This window comes from Vulpes vulpes, chromosome 10, assembly GCF_048418805.1.
Source record: "Vulpes vulpes isolate BD-2025 chromosome 10, VulVul3, whole genome shotgun sequence".
Lineage (NCBI taxonomy): Eukaryota > Metazoa > Chordata > Mammalia > Carnivora > Canidae > Vulpes > Vulpes vulpes.
In genome coordinates this window covers 30643651-30663100 of record NC_132789.1, presented here as the reverse complement: position 1 = coordinate 30663100, position 19450 = coordinate 30643651, and the positions used below count along the sequence as shown (strand labels likewise).

Below are 19450 nucleotides of genomic sequence, written 5' to 3'. Positions count from 1 at the left end.
ACAATGATACAGAACAATCAACACCTGGCCTCATCTGAACCTGGACAATGTATTTTTACCCAAGAAATTTCGGATTTCAACATGAGAGCCATGCTCTTGAATAACAATGCTGATGGGGAAGTGAGCGCACACAGACCTCATCTTGTAACGGAAGTCCAGTGTAACGCCCTTGACCATGTTCTGTGCGTGATTACAGATAATGCAAACAGTAGCCAGTTCATTCCTATTTCCTCACCATTTGTCAACTCGGGGCCTCTTCTTTTTCTTTCTAAGAAGACTGAGTTCTACATTGATGTGGTTAAAGTCCCTTTGCAGGGTTCCTCTGGGGTCCTCCGCAGTAATAGCGTGTCCCTTTGCATTTTCTGGAACGTCAACAGTCTGATAGCGGAGAATGGTCTTCATTCTCGAAGTAGATGTGGCAAAGAGTGTATGAAACATTTTTGAAGAAAGAGTATTTTAATGAAATAGTGTTCTAGGTAGAGGGATGGCGAAGCCGGAGAGTTTGACTGCATTTCTGGCTAGATCCTGTAAAAGTGTGCATTTTAATACATTAATACATTTTCATACATTACTAACTTGATCTTCTAAGAAGATGTTCTACTGAAGAGATAATTCTACAACCAGCCTGGGCTCCCTGTGAAGTAATAAGCTTGAGTCATGATTTTTTTTTTTTTTAATTTAAGATTTCAGACATCCTAAGCTTGAACAGTTACATTTCTAGGTCTCAGGAGCTGCAGGCTAGCAGACCCTGGACTTTCCCTGCCAACTTTAAGGGTAAGCATTCGATAATTTATGGTCAGCAGGGAAATCTGTTGGTCATATGATTGTTGTTTTTGTATCTCTGATACTTGGCATACCACTTGGTATACAGTAGGCGCTCAATAAACATTTGTCAAAGGGGAAAAATGGTTAAGATGGTAAATTTTATGTCATATGTATTTTATCACAATTTTTTTTAAAGCTGCACAGTGAAAGGGGGCAAAGAGTCTTTGCAAAGCCCACCTTGTCCTCATCCTCAATTTTTATGTGAACACTGAAGGGTACCGAGGGTACCGAGATGCCATGTGGCCCTGGCCCTTCTGCATGAATCCCGCTTTCAGAGGAGCTGCAGATCTCCAGGGCTGAGTCCAGGCCTGCCTCCCCACTGACTAGCTCAAGGCCTGACCAGTGCCTCAGTGGTTTCTCGGCTCTTCCTGCTATCTCAAGAAATGGCTTCCCAGGGCAAATCTAGAACTGCTACTGTAGGAGCAGACAGTGCTGAGAGGCCCAGAGCCATAGTCACATGGACAGGCTATTGTCACACACACACACACACACACACACACACACACACACACACAGATAAGTCAGGGCAGGAGGTTCTATTGGAGTTGCTCTGGCAACACAGGGAAGTCTCCCCAGTCATTGTCCCTTTGAAGAGAATCCCATGAGCTCTGGCCACAGGCCTGAACTGCCTGCCTGGGGCCACAGCAGAGCCTGGCCCTCCCAGTGAAGTACGGGTGACCTCTGATTGGCCTCAGGCCCCCAGCAGCCAGAGGAAGGGACCATTAGAGCACCCATGACCGCTGCCCCATCTCTGGGGATCATGCAGGCTGACCCTCCCCACACTTTCCACATTTTCCACTCTGACTCTGACTGAGAGCCAGAGGTTTGAACTGACGATGTGAAATGCTACCACCAATCTCAATTTCTGTCATCACAGAAATGGGGACTCCGTGCCTGGGCTTGGCAAACTTTGGAGAGAGGACAGAGAGGAGATATTTTTGGCTCTTTGGGCCACGTAGTCCCTAATCGTACCGGGAGAGCAGTCACAGATGATGCCCAAACAAACGTGTGACTGTGTTTATTAAGCTTTATTGTGGACACCGACACTGCAATTTCACGTAATTTGCAGGGATCACAAGATCTTCTTTTAATTTTTTCCAGCCATTTAACAATGCAGTGACCATTCTGCATGGCAAAGTAGGAGGGTGCAGGGCCCGGGGGGAAGGGGGGCTCAGCCAGCAGGTGGCCCGCAGGTGGCCCTCATCACCCCTCTCCCCAGGGAGCAGCCTAGGGCAAAATATGAAGTCACGATGACATCAGCTGCAGGAAGCAGAGTGGATAAACACAGAGACAGCAGGGCCGGAGGGTCAGAGCCCACGCACGCTGCAGCCTGGCCCCGCGCCCAGAGCTGACGCTGTCACTCAGTCACCCAGAGTCAGCGGCTCCAGCCCCGCCCAAGATCTTCGGCATCACTCTTTTCCTTTCCCAAAGCCATTTGCAAAACACACGTACTGATTCATGTCCCTGAAGGCCTGGAGTGGACCTTTGCACTAGAAAACGAACCCAGAAATGACACGGGCCAGTCACTCCCCCCAGGAGAGGAAGCTGCTCTAGCACACACACTCTGGCCCTCGATGCAGGTGGTGTCCCAGCGCCGACAAGGCCCAGAGAGACTGGGGCACTGTCGAGGCACAGGGCAGCCCCGCCCTCGCCCCCCTCCTGCCACCCAGCCACACGCACCTGCAGCAGAAGCAGCGGGACCTGCGACCATGCGGCAGCCACCAGCCCCCAGCTCGTGCAGGAATCCCCGCTTCGCCCCTCATCCTGGTCCAGAAGCAACATACCCCGAGATTTAATTTCTCTGCGCTTGTTTTCTCAGATGCAAAATGGGCAATGAAATATCTATGGTCCTTGCAAGTCATTGTGGGGATTGGGACTAACACAAAGTAAGCAAAACCCCAGCCCTGCCTCTGAGAGCCTCTCTTTCTTCACCCCACAGTCCAGGGTGGGGATTAGTGAAACTGGTTTCCTGCGGCATCCGTTCAGTAAGGACGAGACCAAAGGTGGCTGAAGGACACAAACAGTGTGCAGGGGCTTCAGGACAGTGCTGGGGACACAGGTGCAACACACATGTCAGCTGTGACCACCATGAAGATGAGTGATGGGGCGCCTGGGTGGCTCAGTCGATCAAGGGTCTGACTTTGGCTCAGATCATGATCTTGGGGTTCTGGGATTGAGACCCATGGAGGGCTCCCTGCTCAAGTGGGGAGTCTGCTAGTCCCTCTCCCTCTGCCCTTCCTCGTTTGTAGTCTCTCTCTCAAATAAATAAATAAATAAATAAATAAATAAATAAATAAAATCTTAAAAAAAAAAAAAAAAAGATGACCGACATCAGACAGATCCCCTTCCTTCAGAGGGGAACAGCTGTTCTCAGCTCCACCCAGGGCCACACCAGGAGAGTTTGGAGCCAGGACACAGGGCTACCCTGTACACCATGCATGCCTGCAGAGATGGCACCTCAGCTGTAGCTCCTGGGTACCTGGGTACCTGGGTGGGAGGCAGCTCTCACACAGGCTCCCAGCAGAAGCATGGGGTCAGGGAGTTCATGTGTAACAGGGCAGCGTTTCCACGGGGGAAGATGAAGAGCTAGAGGTGGCTGGTGGGGACGGTTGCACAGCGATGTGAATGTGCTTAATGTCCCTGAATTGTGCCCTTAGAAATGGTGAAAATGGTCAGTTTTACGTTATGTAGATTTCACCACAATAAAAAACAAGAAGGAAAAATCAACTTGGGAGAAAAATTAAAAAAAAAAATACTGTCTGGGAGCATTTCCAAGGTTATGCTTAGTTTTTTGCTTCCTAAGCCAGGAAACATGTAACTTGGCGTTTGATTTATTCCGTTCCCATCTTATCAGCACTTCCAAAGAAGTGAAAACGGAATTGGAGCGCTCACAGCCTCTGAGCGAAGACAGGCAAAAGATTAAAGTGCCCAGCGCCCGTCGCAGCCTGCCAACCCGCTTCTTGGCAGGCCTGCCCCTTGCCCAGTCCTGGGACCACGGCCCAGCCAGCCCCTCAGGTCCCTGATCAGAGCTCGGGGTTTGCAGCATTCACCCAGGGTCCTCACGGCCTCTCTCCAGCTCACGTTAGTTCAGATGGCAGCTCCCCTCAAGAGATGCTGTCCAAGCTCAACCCAGTGGCGTGTGACACACAGACTCTACTGAGCCGGCACATCCAGGGGCTCTTGGTGGGAGGCCCCTTTATGGCTCCCCCAGACTGTGATGTCGGGCTCCCTCATCTGGGCCATGGCCAGCCCGGGGGCATGATCTATGTGTGCCCTGCACCCCAAGCATTGATTAGCATCTAGCTGGCCCTGAGTGACCCCACCCCAGGCTCTCACCCATGCTCCTCCCAACAGGACAGAAGGGCTTACTGCACGAGTCCACGAGGCGGTATGGTGGCCATGTGCCTACAAATCTTCCTCTGTTCCTGGTACGTCATGCCAACAGCAGCAAAGTGCACAAATGGCCCAGGACAGATAGGACAGCAGCACAGGCTGGAGAGGGAGGTTGAGCAGCCCCAATAGAGCCTTGGGGAACTGTTGGGTTTTTTTGTTTTGTTTTGTTTTAGTTTTTCTAATAAGTGAACTTGCTTTGGAATCTGAGTATGGTAATACCTTTGCCCTAACAACCTGTGTGATGGGAATCTGCCCAATGCATCTCTGGGATCGTTGGATTCCAAAACCCACATACCCACAGGCCTAGGATTTCAGCTGTGGGGAGAGACCCACCTGAAACAAGCCGCTCATCTAGGTGGAGTTTCCTAAATCCGACGAACCTGCGAGAAAACCAAGCGATGAATAAGTATTTAGTTTTCTGTCCACTGCTCTTTGCAACAACTTGCCATTTGTGATAAACATTGTAGAGAACAAGTTCAGCAGTATTAGAGAAAACAGGAAAAATAAACTCTGAGTCTTTATATAAATATATATTCTACCCAAATCTAAATTTAATCTATGAACTAGCACAAGATAAATGTAAAGGTCACTCAAAGTTCTCTGCTGCGACTCACACAGAAAATAATATCTCAATGTTGTACCAGTTGGTCCTATACAATACGAAACTTTGAACTGTTTATAAAATAATACAACAGACGCCCAATCACTCAAGAACATAGTTATTCTGCCCTTTGAAGCCTGCAGCTCAACTATTACACAGGCAGGAAGTAGAAATCAGCGCTTTGATTTGTTTAAAATAAATTAAACACAAATGGCAACCATATTTCCTCTTATTCAGAGGAAGTTACAAAAGGTACAGAAGACCAAAAATACCAGGTGACTTTGAAATGAAGAGCCAGCAAAAAAAACCAAATTACTTCCCTTTAGCATACATTGGAAGACTGCATGCACACATTTTAAAGGATTACCGCTGTTCAAAAGAATTTGGAAATAATTCTGGGTTTCCTTCAGTTTGAAGAGTAAGTCATTCAAATAAATGACTCTGAATATTTTAGAATCAAGCCTTTTTTCTTTTTTCATTTGAAATTCAAACCTATGCTTCGTTTTGCTGAGCCACTCTGTTGGGCCTAGCAGCTTCAAAACCTGTCCATGGAGGAAACCATGCAGATTTGATGCTGGAATCAGAGTCCAGGAGGCGAAACACAGTGCCAGTCCTCTGGGGACACCAGGGACTGTCTGTTTCTGAGCAGCAGAGAAGCAGGCAGCCCAGAGCGAGGGCCAGAAACCCGGGACCAGGGCTCATTGGCCCCTCCCATACTCCGCCTGTGTGAACAAGACAGATCCATCCATCCTGGGTGTGGGCAGCACGGGGAGGCCTGGGACGTATCTGTACCAGGTGGGTGGCCTTGCAGGGTATCATGAGAAGCACACACAAGGTGAAAACCACCAGGGGCCTCCTGAGTCATTGCTTTCATCATCCCAAGCCAGAGTAGCAAAGCATGGCATGGAGGCATGGACTCAGAGCCTAGCGTCACTGTATGGAATGTGGCCTCAGGTCCCTCATCTGTAAAATGCGGGTAATTGTACCCACTTCAGAGAGGTGTGAGGGTGAAGTGATTTAATATTCATAAAGCTTTTATTTCTTTTTAAAGATTGTATTTTATTTATGAGAGACAAAGAGAAAGAGAGGCAGAGACACAGACAGAGGGAGAAGCAGGCTCCCTCTGGGGAGCCTGATGAGGGACTCGATCCCAGGACCCCGGTACCACGACCTGAGCCGAAGGCAGATGTTCAACCACTGAGTTACCCAGGTGTCCCTCATGAAGCTTTTAGAGTAATGTTTGGCACCCAGAAAGCCCTCCAGATGGTGGTGTTTTTTTTTTAAAGGCCACTAGTAATGAAACCCCCGTGGCTCTTGGTCCCCCCCCCACGCAGAGCAGAAGGTGATGCCAGGCTGATGTGCAGCAGGCGCTGCCGGTACTCAAACACGCCCTCATTGTTGATGGTTCGGTCCTTGCGCACCCATTTTCCCCTTCTTTATCTCCAGGGCACCTGCTTCTGCCCCTGCTGCTCTGATCCTGCTTGTGCTTCTGGGAAGCTCTCCCCCCACCTCCCCAACATGTTCAGTATTAAATAAAGGCCTGTGTGTCTCTGGCCTGGATCTCTCATGGTGCTGTCACTGTCCCGTTGCAGACTCAGAGTGCCATCTCTGGCATTCTCCTCCATCTTCCTACCAGTGTGCGGCAGCTCCACCTCCCTGCAACTTCCAGTTCTGCCTCTAACTCAGCGACTCCCAACTATATCTCTGGAGCCCAGAAGTTCTCCCTGAGTTTCCAACCGTCTATCCTTCTGACTGCCCTTTAAACGTCCTCCAAGGACTTTGAAGCCAAAGTAATCCATTCTCCACTGAACTGGCCTTCTGCTTTCTCAAAAATCAATGGGCCCCAACTGTATGGGGCTATTTCTGGACTCTGTATTCTGTTCCATTGATGTGTGCACCCACCCCTTCTGCAATGCCACCCGGTCTTAATGACTGTAGCTCTGTAGTAAGTCTTGCGATCAGATGGTGCATGTCCTTGGAAAGACCCATGAAAACCCATGGAAGAGTTGTTCTCCTCTGAAGCTGTCTTTCAAGGTGAATTTTAGAACTGGCTTGACAATTTCTATAAAAAAACCTGCTAAGATTTTGATTGGGACTGAGTTTAATCTCTACACCAATTTGGGAGAACAGATCTCTCCAACCCACGCACACAATATATAATTCCAGTTATTCAAAGAATTGTTTGAATTCTTTCACCAGTATTTTGTAGTTTGCAGCAAAAAAAAAAAAAAAAAGTCCTTACACCTATTTTGTAGGATTTTTCTGATGCTATTATAAATTAAAATGTTTTTAATGTCAACTTCTAATGGTTCTTTGCTAGTACACAGGTAAACTCATTGTTATATGACTCACTTTTGCATAGATTCCATTGGGTTTTCTGCATAGAAAATCATATAATTTGCAAATAAGGATGTATTTATTTCTTCCTTTTCAATATATGTGCCTATGACATTTTTTTTTCTTGCCTCTGCACTTGCTAGAACCTCCATTACAATGGTGAATAGAAGCAGTGAGGTCAGATACCCTTGCCTTGTGTCTGATCGTGAGGGAGAACATCCAGTCTTTCTCCTTTAACTGTGGGGCTAGCTGCAGGGGCTTGCTAGATGCTTTTACCAGATTAAGGAAAATCTCTTTTAATCCTAGCTTGCTGGGTTCCTTTCTTTAAAATCACAAGTGGATGTTGAATTTTGTTAAATACTGTTTCTAGACCTATTGAAATGATCATAAAATTTTCCTTCTTGAGTGTGTTGATATGAAGAATTACGTTGATAGACTTTTTTAAAAAAGATTTTATTTATTTATTCATGAGAGACACATAGAAAGAGAGAGGCAGAGGCAGAGGCAGAGGGAGAAGCAGGCTCCATGCAGGGAGCCCGACGTAGGACTCCATCCTGGGTCTCCAGGATCGCACCCTGGGCTGAAGGCAGCACTAAACCACTGAGCCACCCGGGCTGCCCTGATTGACTTTCAAATGTTGAACCAACCTTTTATTCCTGGGATAAACTCTACTGACCATGACACATTATCGTTTTTATACATGGCTGAGTTAAGATTCGATAATATCTTATTGTGGATTTCACATCTGTGTTCACAAAGGATCTATAATTTTCCTTTCTTCTGTGCCTCTTTAGATGGACAGTTAAGTCCTTAGCTTGACCCTTTCAAGCTGTATTTTTAAGCTTTGTTGGGGAGGTTCAATGTACACTCCCTATAGGGCTTGCTTAGCTCACTACTAAGGTGGAACCCTGTGGGCGTCTCTACAGCGTGCTTGTAGGTCACTGAGAGTTGTCCACTGTGGCTGAGCCCTTGAAATTGGCCTCCTTGCAGTTACCCGGCATTAGTTCTTGGTCCATCTGCATGGCATCTCACACCACACATGCACAGCTCAGTAACTCACAAACCTTCAGGCACCCTGTGAGGGTTTCTGGAGCTCCTTTCCTGCATGAATTCCCTTCTCTCCAGGACTCTGTTCCACAAATCACAACCAAGTCCCTGCACTCCCATATCCGATCCTCAAGGCAGCTGAGGCACCAGACACTGCTTAGGTCCTTGTTCTCTGAGCTGTGGTCCATGAAGTTGCCCCCAGGCAGAAATCCAGGGCAACATCAACACCAACCTTTCTTCTTTTTCTTTTCCCAGGGATCATAGCTCTGTGCTGCCTGTTGTTCAATATCTGAAAGGACCTGATTCATGAATTTTGTCCAGGTTTCCAGTTGCTTAGGGGGGGCAGGATACATGCATTACACTTACCCCATCCTGTTGACTTGACTTTGGTCTGGCCCACACCAGTCCAGTCATGCATCTGTGCTTGACCAACCTCATGGCAGACCTGGCCCCAGAGAGCCATGTATCCAGCCCCGAGAGTGGCTCTCTCTAAAGGGGCCTGTCTTTCAAAAATGCTACTGCTGGGGGTAAGGGGGCACTCCTTGCTGGTGGCTCCTTCTAGAAGTCTGATATAAGAGGGACAAAGGAGCAATGGCAACACCCAGGTGGTTGAGAGTCTGACTCTTGATCTCAGCCCATCAGGTCTTGATCCCAGGGTTGAGAGTTCAAGCCCCATATTGGGCTCCATGCTGGGTGTGGAGCCTACTTTAAAAATAAATAAATAAAGGGGATTTTTTTTAAGTTTCAAAGGATAAATTATGAAAAATGATTTTCATTATTCAAAAGAGATGTCAGTAGATCCTGTCAGTCATTCGAATGCAATGGAGACTGGGGTTCATTTTAATTATAGTTTTAACAACTGAAACCTAAGCCCATATATTTTACACACTGCATAAAACCAAGGATAGGTAAATAAAATAAAATTCATGATCGTGGAACATTGGGGAAAACTGAATGCCAATTATAGAGGAATGTCCAAATAAATGATATGTTAACCCAATTGATTATCATCGGGTTAACATATCCCGATGTTATTTTTTTAACTACAAATACTACTAAAAATAAATAAAGTGACACAGAAAAGATATTTGTGAGCAAAGCTGAGCAGAGAGAACCCAAGTTGCCCACATATAGTGTTACAACAATGTAAAATACGGGTTGATAAGAGAAGAGACCAGAAGGAATTCTGCAGAGATAAAGGCAGCTACTATTCTATAATGGTGGGAATATGAGTGACATGTATTTTTTTATTTTTTTCAAGTGCTGTTAATAAACTTAAAGAATTAAAAAGGTTTTAGCAAAACTGCCTAACGCCCAGCCATCATCCTATTCAAACTTAACAATAATAATAGGAAAGGACGAGGAAGTGACCCACCAGCTCCCACAAGGGTGAGAGCAGAGCCCTTCGTGGCAGACTTCCTGTGTACCCAGCAAGCCAAAGCCTGTGTCGCCCGTGGCCTCAGTGGGAGCTGGAATGCACAGCAGATGCATTAGGAGTGAAGAGCTGCGAAAGTATCAGTCAGGCCCCCCAAGACATAACACACATATTTTTGCCTTGCAAATGCCAATTTAAAAAAAACTGAAAACTTATACTGCTGGGGAGTTGGCAGTTTGCCATTTGAGGGCTAAGGACTTCACGGTAGACAAGCCTGTAGGAAGAGAAGGGACAGTTGGGTGACAGCCCCAAGCAACACAGAGCATTCACTCTTGAATTCACTCTTGTTCAAGGGGTCCTGAGAGTATGTGCATGTACTGTGACCCCAGTCACCAAACTGCTCCAGGCAATCCTGAGGAAAACCAGGTGTGTGAACCCCACGCTCAGGTCACGGTTAGGGGCACCTGCGGCATCATCTCAGGCTTGCTGTCACTATTGCGGCGATTCCATCAGGTTCTCTGCACACACTTGAGACGCATGGGAAGCAGTGCACCTTGCTGCCTGCTGTGCTTCCTAAAGCACATGTGAAAAGACAGGGGGCAGGAGCCAGAACCACCCAGCCTCTGTGAGACCCCTCTTCCTGCTTCATGAGAGGAAGGGATGTGCTGGCACTCCCCTGAGCTACGTGGCCCCTTCCATGATGTCTACACCTCCCTTCTGTTCATTGTGCACATCTCCAGGGGGTGCGTCTGACTCAACCCCAGCTTCCGGCCCCTGGTGCACGGTGCTGCCCTTCTACTATGGTCTCTATGGAGCCCGAGGAGATCCAGGGAAGGGGCGTGGATTGCAAAGTTGGCAGATTTCCGACATTCTGATCTTCACTAGTAGCGATGATGGTGATGATACCAGCATTTATTACAGTGCCACGTTTGCAAGCCCTAAGTCATTTACGTACACTTGTTCATTTAAATATCATGACCACACTAGAATGATAATATTATCATTTCCTGAATTTTTGAATTGGGGAAACTGAGGCACCAAGAGCTTAAGTCCCCTGAAATTGTTTTTCAGCAGATCAGAGACATTGGAGAGATTCGAACCCTCCTGCACTGCCAGTGGGAACGTAAAATGATTCAACCACTGTGGAAAACAGTTTGGTCATTCCTCAAAAAGTCAAAAATAGAATTTACCACGTGACTCACCAATTCCACTTCTAGGTGTACATGCAAGAGAACTGAAAGGAAGGACTCAAACAAATGCTTGTACCCCAATATTCATAGCAGCATTATTTGCAACAACCAAAAGGTGGAGATAAGCAGAGCGCCCATTAGTAGATACGTGGATTAACAAAATGTAGCCTGTCTATACAATGGAATATTGTTCAGCCATAAAAAGAAAGTTCTGACACATGCTATGGTGTGGATGAACCTTGAAAACATGCTAAATGAAGTAAGTTAGACACAAAAGGACAAATACTGTATGATTCCTCTTATACGAGGTCCCTAGAGCAGTTGAATTCCTTCCGGTTTATTTTTTTAAATTTTATTTATTTATTCATGAGAGACACACAGAGAGAGTCAGAGACACAGATAGAGGGAGAAGCAGGCTCCCTGTGGGGAGCCCGATGTGGGACTCGATCCGGATCCCGGGATCACGACCTGAGCCGAAGGCAGGCGCTCAACCACCGAGCCACCCAGGTGCCCCGAATTCATTCTGGTTTGAAGATGGAGAATGGGGGGAGGGTGCAAAACTAAAGCAAAAAGGCTTTCTACATTGATATGGGTGAAAAATGAAGACTTGCTCATAACAGTGGCTGATAAGATCTATTTGAGAGAGATTAGGAGATTAAAATTGATTGGACATGGTGGTTCTTGGGTTTGGAAAACAAAAGGTGGAATCAAAAATAATCCCTAGGTTTCTGCTTGGTCAACTGGACAGGTGACTGCTCTGCTCGATGGTTTCATTTTCCAGGAAGCTCTCATTCATCACTTTTCTAGAAGTTACTAGCAGGTAATGAGGAAGCAGGTAATTTTTAAAAATCATTTGAGGAATACTATACTACTCAGCAACCCAAGGGAATGCATGCAGCACCATGGGTAAATCTGAAGACTGTGGTGCTGAGAAAGGTGCCAGGCAAGTATCTACTGGATGACTCCATTTATATGAAACTCTCAAGATAAATCTAACCCCCAGTGTCAGAAATTTGATCACAAGTGTTTGCCTGGGGCTGTGAAGGTGGAGACTCAGGGAGCCTGGGACACAGGGAAACTTCCTGGGATGATGGGAATATTGCAGATTTTGATGGTGACAGTGGTTACAACGACCAGTTCACTTAAAAACAAATGCATTTAATTGTATATAGATTATAGTTCAATAAATTTGATCTGATTTTTTTTTAAACTTTACCAGATGATTCTGTTATTTTATTTATTTATGGTAGTCACACACACAGAGAGAGAGAGAGAGAGACAGAGACATAGGCAGAGGGAGAAGCAGGCTCCATGCACCGGGAGCCCGACATGGGATTCGATCCCGGGTCTCCAGGATCACGCCCTGGGCCAAAGACAGGCGCCAAACCGCTGCGCCACCTAGGGATCCCCGATCTGATTTTTTTAAAATCAGAACTTTAGGTAAATGTATTCTCTTCCTTTGGAGCAGGGATTATCATAGAGAAGGTCACAGACTTGAACTAGTAACAAGCTTTGCAGTCACACACATTTCTACTTCATGAACCTATTACTTAAGGAGCTTAAGACTCAAAAAACACATGTATGTGGTTCTAAACCTGTGAGCTTTTCCTTATACCCCATTCATAAAAATAAGTTTAATTGTATTCTTGAAGTTACCAAAATTTCATTTCTTGGATAATTGTGATTTTAGATTATACCGAGTGACCACATACTGGGATTATTGTATTACAGCTAACAACGTAAGGGAACAAATGGGGTATCTTGCTTTGGGAGGCACATGGCTTCTGCTTATGTGAACACTCTTAAACACTCTAAAAATCTTTAGCCCTCATCTTCCAACGAATTGGATTTTTGCTGTGATTTGGTGTGTTCAGGAAAGTGTGGATGAGAGTGACACAGGGCTGGACAGGGCCACAGAGCCTGTTGGTGGCAGTGCCAGGACATACACTACCTCTGGCTCCTGGCAGCACAGGAGGCCACTTCTGGGAAGACTCACCCTCATCACTCAGACTAGAAGTCTAGGACTGCACCACCCAGCACTTTAGTTTCCTTAGCACTATTTCCAGATCATTTATCTGCCAGTCCCAGGCTGAATGGCACCATTTTTAGTGTGATCAATGGTAGATCAGAAGTTTTGGTTTCGGGATCCCTGGGTGGTGCAGCGGTTTGGCGCCTGCCTTTGGCCCAGGGCGCGATCCTGGAGACCCAGGATCGAATCCCACATCGGGCTCCCGGTGCATGGAGCCTGCTTCTCCCTCTGCCTGTGTCTCTGCCTCTCTCTCTGTGTGTGTGTGACTATCATAAATAAATAAAAATTAAAAAAAAAAAGAAGTTTTGGTTTCTGTTAGGAAACAGATGCACCTGATGAAAAATACATGTGTCTCTCCCACTCCACCTATCCCCCATCCCTGGGAGCAACTGTGGGTCTTTACAAGAAGGTTCTGTGCAATGACTGTCACTGACAAGCATATGGGCAAAGAGAGCCTTTACAAATGGTAGCAATCTTTATGTACCATTCTATGTTTCCATTCTTTTTTTGATATAAATTGTGGTTATTTTGGAAAATACAGGGTAGGTATACTGTACATCAGTTCTTTGCTGTTGTTGTTGTTTTACATAAAGGATTTTTGTGAGTCAACTTTGTTAAGGTATTGTCTACACAACAATAGAGTGAACTTAGTTTAAATGAGTTTAATGAGTTCTGACAAGTGTGTATACCTGTGTAAGTAACCACTGTCACAATCAAGACAGAACATTTCTATCACCCATGAAGTTCCCTTGTGACTCTTTCTGGTCAACTCCCTCACCCCCCACACCAGGCCCCGGGGAACCAGTGACCTGTTTTCTGTCACTCCAGATTAGATTTGTGTTTCTAGAGTTTTCTGTAAGTGGAGCCACACCACCTATACATTTTTTTTATCTGACTTCTTTTATTCAATATAATGTCTGTGAGATTCCTCTATCTGTGGCATCTTCAGTAGTTTATTGCTATTAGTGCTCCGCTGCACGACTTATGCCACAACTGTTTATCACATGTTGACGGACATTTAAATTGTTTTCAGTTTTTGGCTATTATTAAATAAAACTGCTGTGAACATTCCTGTATGAATCTTTGCAGATGTTTTCTATTGTGTATTATCTAGCAGTGGACTTGCTGGGTTGTAAATGGTACATAAATGTTTAAGAGTAACAAAAACTGCCCAGCTTTTCCAAACACACCATTTTCATTCTCAACAGTAATATATGTCTTCTTGGCATCACTTGATACAGTCAGTCTTTTATTAAATTTTGGTCATTCGAATGGATGTCTAATGCCAATGTCTCATCATGATTTTAATTTGCATTTCCCTTATAACTAGGGATATTAAACATCTTTTCATGTGCCCACTGGCCACTGGTTTATCTTCTGTAAAACACCTACTCAAATGTTTTGCTTGATTCATAATGAAGTTTTGTTTTCTGACTTTGGGCTATAAGTTCCGTATGTATTCTGCATAAAAGTCCTTTGTCAAATGTACAAGTTTTGGCTCATCTTTTTTTCTTAAGGGTGCTTTTAAAAGAAGTTTCTAATTTTGATGAAGTTCAATTAATCAATTGTTTTTCTTTTATGGTTTATGCTTTTTCGTTTCCTAAGAAATCTGCCAGTGTGGCAAATAGTTTCTTCTGTTTTCTTCTTCAAGTTTTACAATGTTAACTTTTATATTTAGGTTTACAATCCATTTCAGGTTAATTTTTATATATTTTATCAGATAAGGATCAAGGTTCATTTCTCCCCATGTGGATATCCAACAGTTGGATCCACCAACTGTTGGAAAAAAATTATCCTTTTCCCCATTGAATTCCTTTGGCAACTTTGTCAAAATCAATTGCCTAGGTATCTGTGAGTTTATTTCTGGACCCTATTCTGTTTCATTGATCTATGTCTACTTTTATGCCAGTACCACACTGTCCTGATGATTATAGCTTTGTAGTGAGTTTTGAAATAAGATAGTAGGGATCCCTGGGTGGCGCAGTGGTTTGGCGCCTGTCTTTGGCCCAGGGCGCGATCCTGGAGACCCAGGATCGAATCCCACATCGGGCTCCCGGTGCATGGAGCCTGCTTCTCCCTCTGCCTATGTCTCTGCCTCTCTCTCTTTCTCTCTCTGTGACTATCATAAATACATTTAAAAAATTTTTTTTGAAATAAGATAGTATAAGTTTTATAAGTTTTACAACTTTGCTTTTAATTTTCAAAATTGTTTCAATTTAAAAAAAATTAGCCTCAGTCCTTTGGATTTCCACATACTTTTTAGAATGAACTTACCATTTTTACATAAAAGCTATTGGGATTTTTATTTGGGATAGCATTGAATCTATAGATTAATATGGGGGAGTTGGAAATTTAACAATATTAAGGTTTCTGATTCATGAACTTGGCATATATTTAAGTCTTTTTAAATTTCAGCAATATTTTGTAATTTTTAGCATACCTCTCTTGCATAAATTTTTGTTATATTTCTCCCTGTTTTGTTTTCTTGATGATATTATAAATGGTATTCCTTAAAATTTCAACTTCAAATTGTTTATTGCCAGCATTTGAAGAAACAACTGATTTCTGAATATTAACTTTGTAACCTGTGACTATGCTATATCATTTATTATTCTAGTAGCGTTTTTGGTAGATTCCTTGGAGTTAAAAAAAAAAAAAAAGATTCCTTGGAGTTTTTACGGTACATGACCATGTCCTATCTAAGATGGACATGTTTGTGAATAAAGATGGTTTTACTTCTTTCCAGTCTGTATGTTTTTTCTTGTCTTATTCTACTAGCTAGCATTCCCACTAAAATGTTGAATAAAAATATCAAAAACAGATATCCTTATTAGTGACTTCAGGAGGAAATATTCATTTTGTCCTATGATATTAGCTTTAAGTTTTTAGTATTTACCTTGTATAAAGTTACGGAAATTCTCTTCCCTTCTTGGTTTGCTGAGATGTTTTGTTTTGAATCATGAATAGGTATTGGATTCTGTCAATGCCTTTTTTTTTTTTTTTGCAACTATGGAGATGATCTTTTTCTTAAAAAGTCTGTTAATATAATAAATTACATTTATTTATTTATTTATTTATTTATTTATTTATTTATTTATTTATTTATTTTTAAGACTTTGAGAGACATGAGCAGCCCAGGTGGCTCAGAGGTTTAGCGCCGCCTTCAGCCCAGGGTGTGATCCTGGAGACCCGGAATCGAGTTCCATGTCGGGCTCCCTACGTGGCGCCTGCCTCGCCCGCTGCCTGTGTCTCTGCCTCTGTGTGTCTCTCATGAATAAATATGTAAAAATCTTAAAAAAAAAAAAAAAAGACTTTGAGAGACATACAGAGAGAGAGAGGCAGAAACACAGGCAGCGGGAGAAGCAGGCGTCCTGTGAGGAGCCTGATGTGGGGCTCAATCCCAGGACCCCGGGATCACAACCTGAGCCAAAGGTAGATGCTCAACCACTGAGCCACCCAGGTGTTCCTACATTGATTTTTTTTAATGTTAAATCAATCTCGCATTACTGGGATAAACTCCACTTGTCCATGGTTTATAGTCTTTTTTATGTTTCTCGATTCAACTGGCTAATATTTTGAAATAATTTTAGCATCTATTTCTTGAGACATACTGGCCTGTAGATTTCTCCTAATATCCTTGTCAGGTTTTGGTATTAGAGTGGTGCCGACTTCATAGAATGAGTTGAGAAGTATTCCCTCCTCCTTTGTTCTCTCAAAGATTTTATGTAAGATTGGTACTATTTTTTCCATAAATGTTGGGTAAAGCTCACTACTGAAGCCCCATGGGCTTGGTGTTTTCCTGGTCAGAAGGTTTTTAAATACAAGTTAATTTCTTTAGTTCGTGTAGGGCTACTCAGATTTTTTTCCTCTTGAATCTATTTTGGTAGTTGGAGTATTTAAGATAGTTTATTTCACCCAAGTTTTTGGACCTATTAACATAAAGTTGTTTATAATGTTCTCCTATCTCCCTTTTAGTATTTGTGGAATCTTTTTTCCTGTGTCATTGCCTATATCAGTAACTGTGTTTCTCTCTTTTTTTCTTAATCAACCTAACAAGAGGTTTATCAGTTGTATTGCTCTTTTAAAGAACCAGCTATTGATTTCATTGATTTTTTTGTTCTGTTTGTTTTGTTGATTTTGGATCTTTACTATTTTCTTCTATTTTGGGCTTAATTTGGTATTTTGTTTTGCTTTTTAGCTTCTTAAATGTGAGGCTTAGATCATGGTTTCTAAGATCTTTCTTTCTACCCAATACAAAATTTTAAAGTTATGTTTCCCTCTACCTCCTGCTTTAGCTGCATCCCACAAATTTTACTATATTTTTCATCATCATTCAATTAAAAATCTTCTAATTTACTTTGTGACTTCTTTAACTTATGGATTATTTGAAAATATATTAATTTCCAGATATTTAGGGTTTTTTTCCCCCAGATGTCCTGTTATTGGTTTCCAAATTTTGTTGTGGTCAGAAAACATACCATGTCAATTAAGTCAAATTGTTTGATAGGGTTGTTCAGGTGTTCTGTATTCTGTATCCTTACACTGGTTTTCTGCTACTTGTTCTATCATTTACTGAAAGTGTTGAAATCTCTAACCACAAGTGTGTATCTACCTACTCATTCTTTTAGTTTGGTCAGTTTTTGCTTCATGTATTTTGAAGCTCTGTATTGGGTGTATATATATTTAGAATAATTATGTCTTCTTGGTGAGTTGACCCCTTTACCAATATGAAATCTCTCTCTTTCTCCTCTAATAATGGTCCTTGCTCTGAAATCTACTGTCAGATATTAATATAGCCACTCTAGCATTCTCATAATTCATATTTGCATCATCTCTCTTACTCCATCACTTTACCTTTTTTGGTATTTTTTAAAGTATACAATCCAGTGGCATTAAATATGTATATTCACGCTGTTGGGTAACTGTTACCACCATCCACATCCAGAACTTTTTCATCTTCCCAAACTGAAACTCTGTACTTATTAAACAATAAATCCTCATCCCCTCTTCCCGTAGCCCCCGGCAACCACCATCCTATTTTCTTTTTCTTTTTTTTTTTTAATTTTTATTTATTTATGATAGTCACAGAGAGAGAGAGAGAGAGAGGCAGAGACACAGGCAGAGGGAGAAGCAGGCTCCATGCACCGGGAGCCCGATGTGGGATTCGATCCCGGTTGTCCAGGATCGCGCCCTGGGCCAAAGGCAGGCGCCAAACCGCTGCACCACCCAGGGATCCCACCATCCTATTTTCTATCTCTATGAGTTTAACTGCTCTAGTTCACTTAGCATAATGCATTCAAGGTTGTAACATGTGTCAGAATTTCCTACCTTTTTTTGTGGCTTAACTCCATTATGTGTATATATCACATTTTGTTCATCTTATTCATCTGATAATGGATATTTGGGCTGTTTCCACCTATTGGCTATTGTACATAATGCTGCTATTAACGTGGGTGTATGAGTATCTGAGTTCTGCTTTCAGTTCTTTTCAATTTAAAGAATTCCTAAGAATGGAATGGCTGAGTCATATGGTAATCCTACGTCTAACTTTTCAAGAAACTGCCAAACTCTTTTCCATGGGTGCCCCAGGTTACATTTCCACCAGCAATGCACAAGGGATCCAATTTCTCCACATCTTCTGAGCACTTGTTATTTTTTGTTTTGATAGTAGCCATTCTAAGGGGTGTGAGGTGATATCTCAACATAGATTGGATTTGCATTTCTCTAGTGACTAGTGATGTTGAGCATTTTCCATGTGCTTATTGGCCACTTGTATGTCTTCTTTGGAGGAATGTTTGTCCAAGTACTTTGTCTATTTTTCAATTGAACTGCTTGGCTTTTTGTTGTTGAGTAACATTATTTAAAAAAAAAACACATTTTATCTTGGTTTTGCCAATTGAGAGACGTTTTGAGTATCAGAAGCTAAAAGAAAAAAAAGTGATGTCATACTCAAAGTCACATTTTTTCTTCCATTCAGCACCACAATTTTTAACAATAATTGACATTCCACTGAAGTGACTCAATATGAGAGTTATATTTCTCTCCATCATTCATGTAAGAATCCACATTTAGCAGTGTGGCAGAAAACAATTTGTACATAAACTAAAAGCAAAATCAGTTTCTTCCTATCCTAATGGAACATTAGCATTCCTCAAATCACTGATATTCATGATTTTGATCATACTTTCTTATAAATATGTGGCACCAACCCTGATAGTAAATGAACAGTTATTAGATCAAGGTACTGTTCTCCCCCTGTGTTTCAAAAACCATGACAGGAAATGGAAAAAAGGAAAACCCCTCTGAGTTTTCAAGCTGGTGATGGTGTCCCTGACCAGCACAGGAAGGAAATGACCAGGGGGACACCTGTGGAGTGGCTAGAGTCAGGCTTTCCTCTTTTGGATGTCAAGCAAACAGCACACAGACCCGCTCACAGTGGGTCACACAGTATCCTGGGCATGATCCGACCCGTCCAGCATTATATGGGGATTAGCAGTTCATCTCTCCTTCAGGCTTTCCTTCTAGAAGCCTCATTTTGGATACAAACTGCAATACTTAAGGGTGGCATATCTTTGGTTTGCTTCTAATTAATACAGGGATGAGGATGGGGGGCTGGATGAAACAGAACGGGTGTGAATTGGGACTTGTGAGGG

General features: G+C 43.2%; 1 long non-coding RNA gene across 1 annotated transcript; it reads right to left on the bottom strand.

Moving 5' to 3' along the window:
• Window positions 1-1838: 1838 nt before the first annotated feature.
• On the bottom strand, window positions 1839-4690 carry LOC140594328 (uncharacterized). The gene is made up of 2 exons (XR_011995049.1): window positions 4552-4690; window positions 1839-2315 (listed from the first exon to the last, which is right to left on the bottom strand). It is a non-coding gene; the product is annotated as an uncharacterized lncRNA (long non-coding RNA).
• Window positions 4691-19450: the final 14760 nt, after the last annotated feature.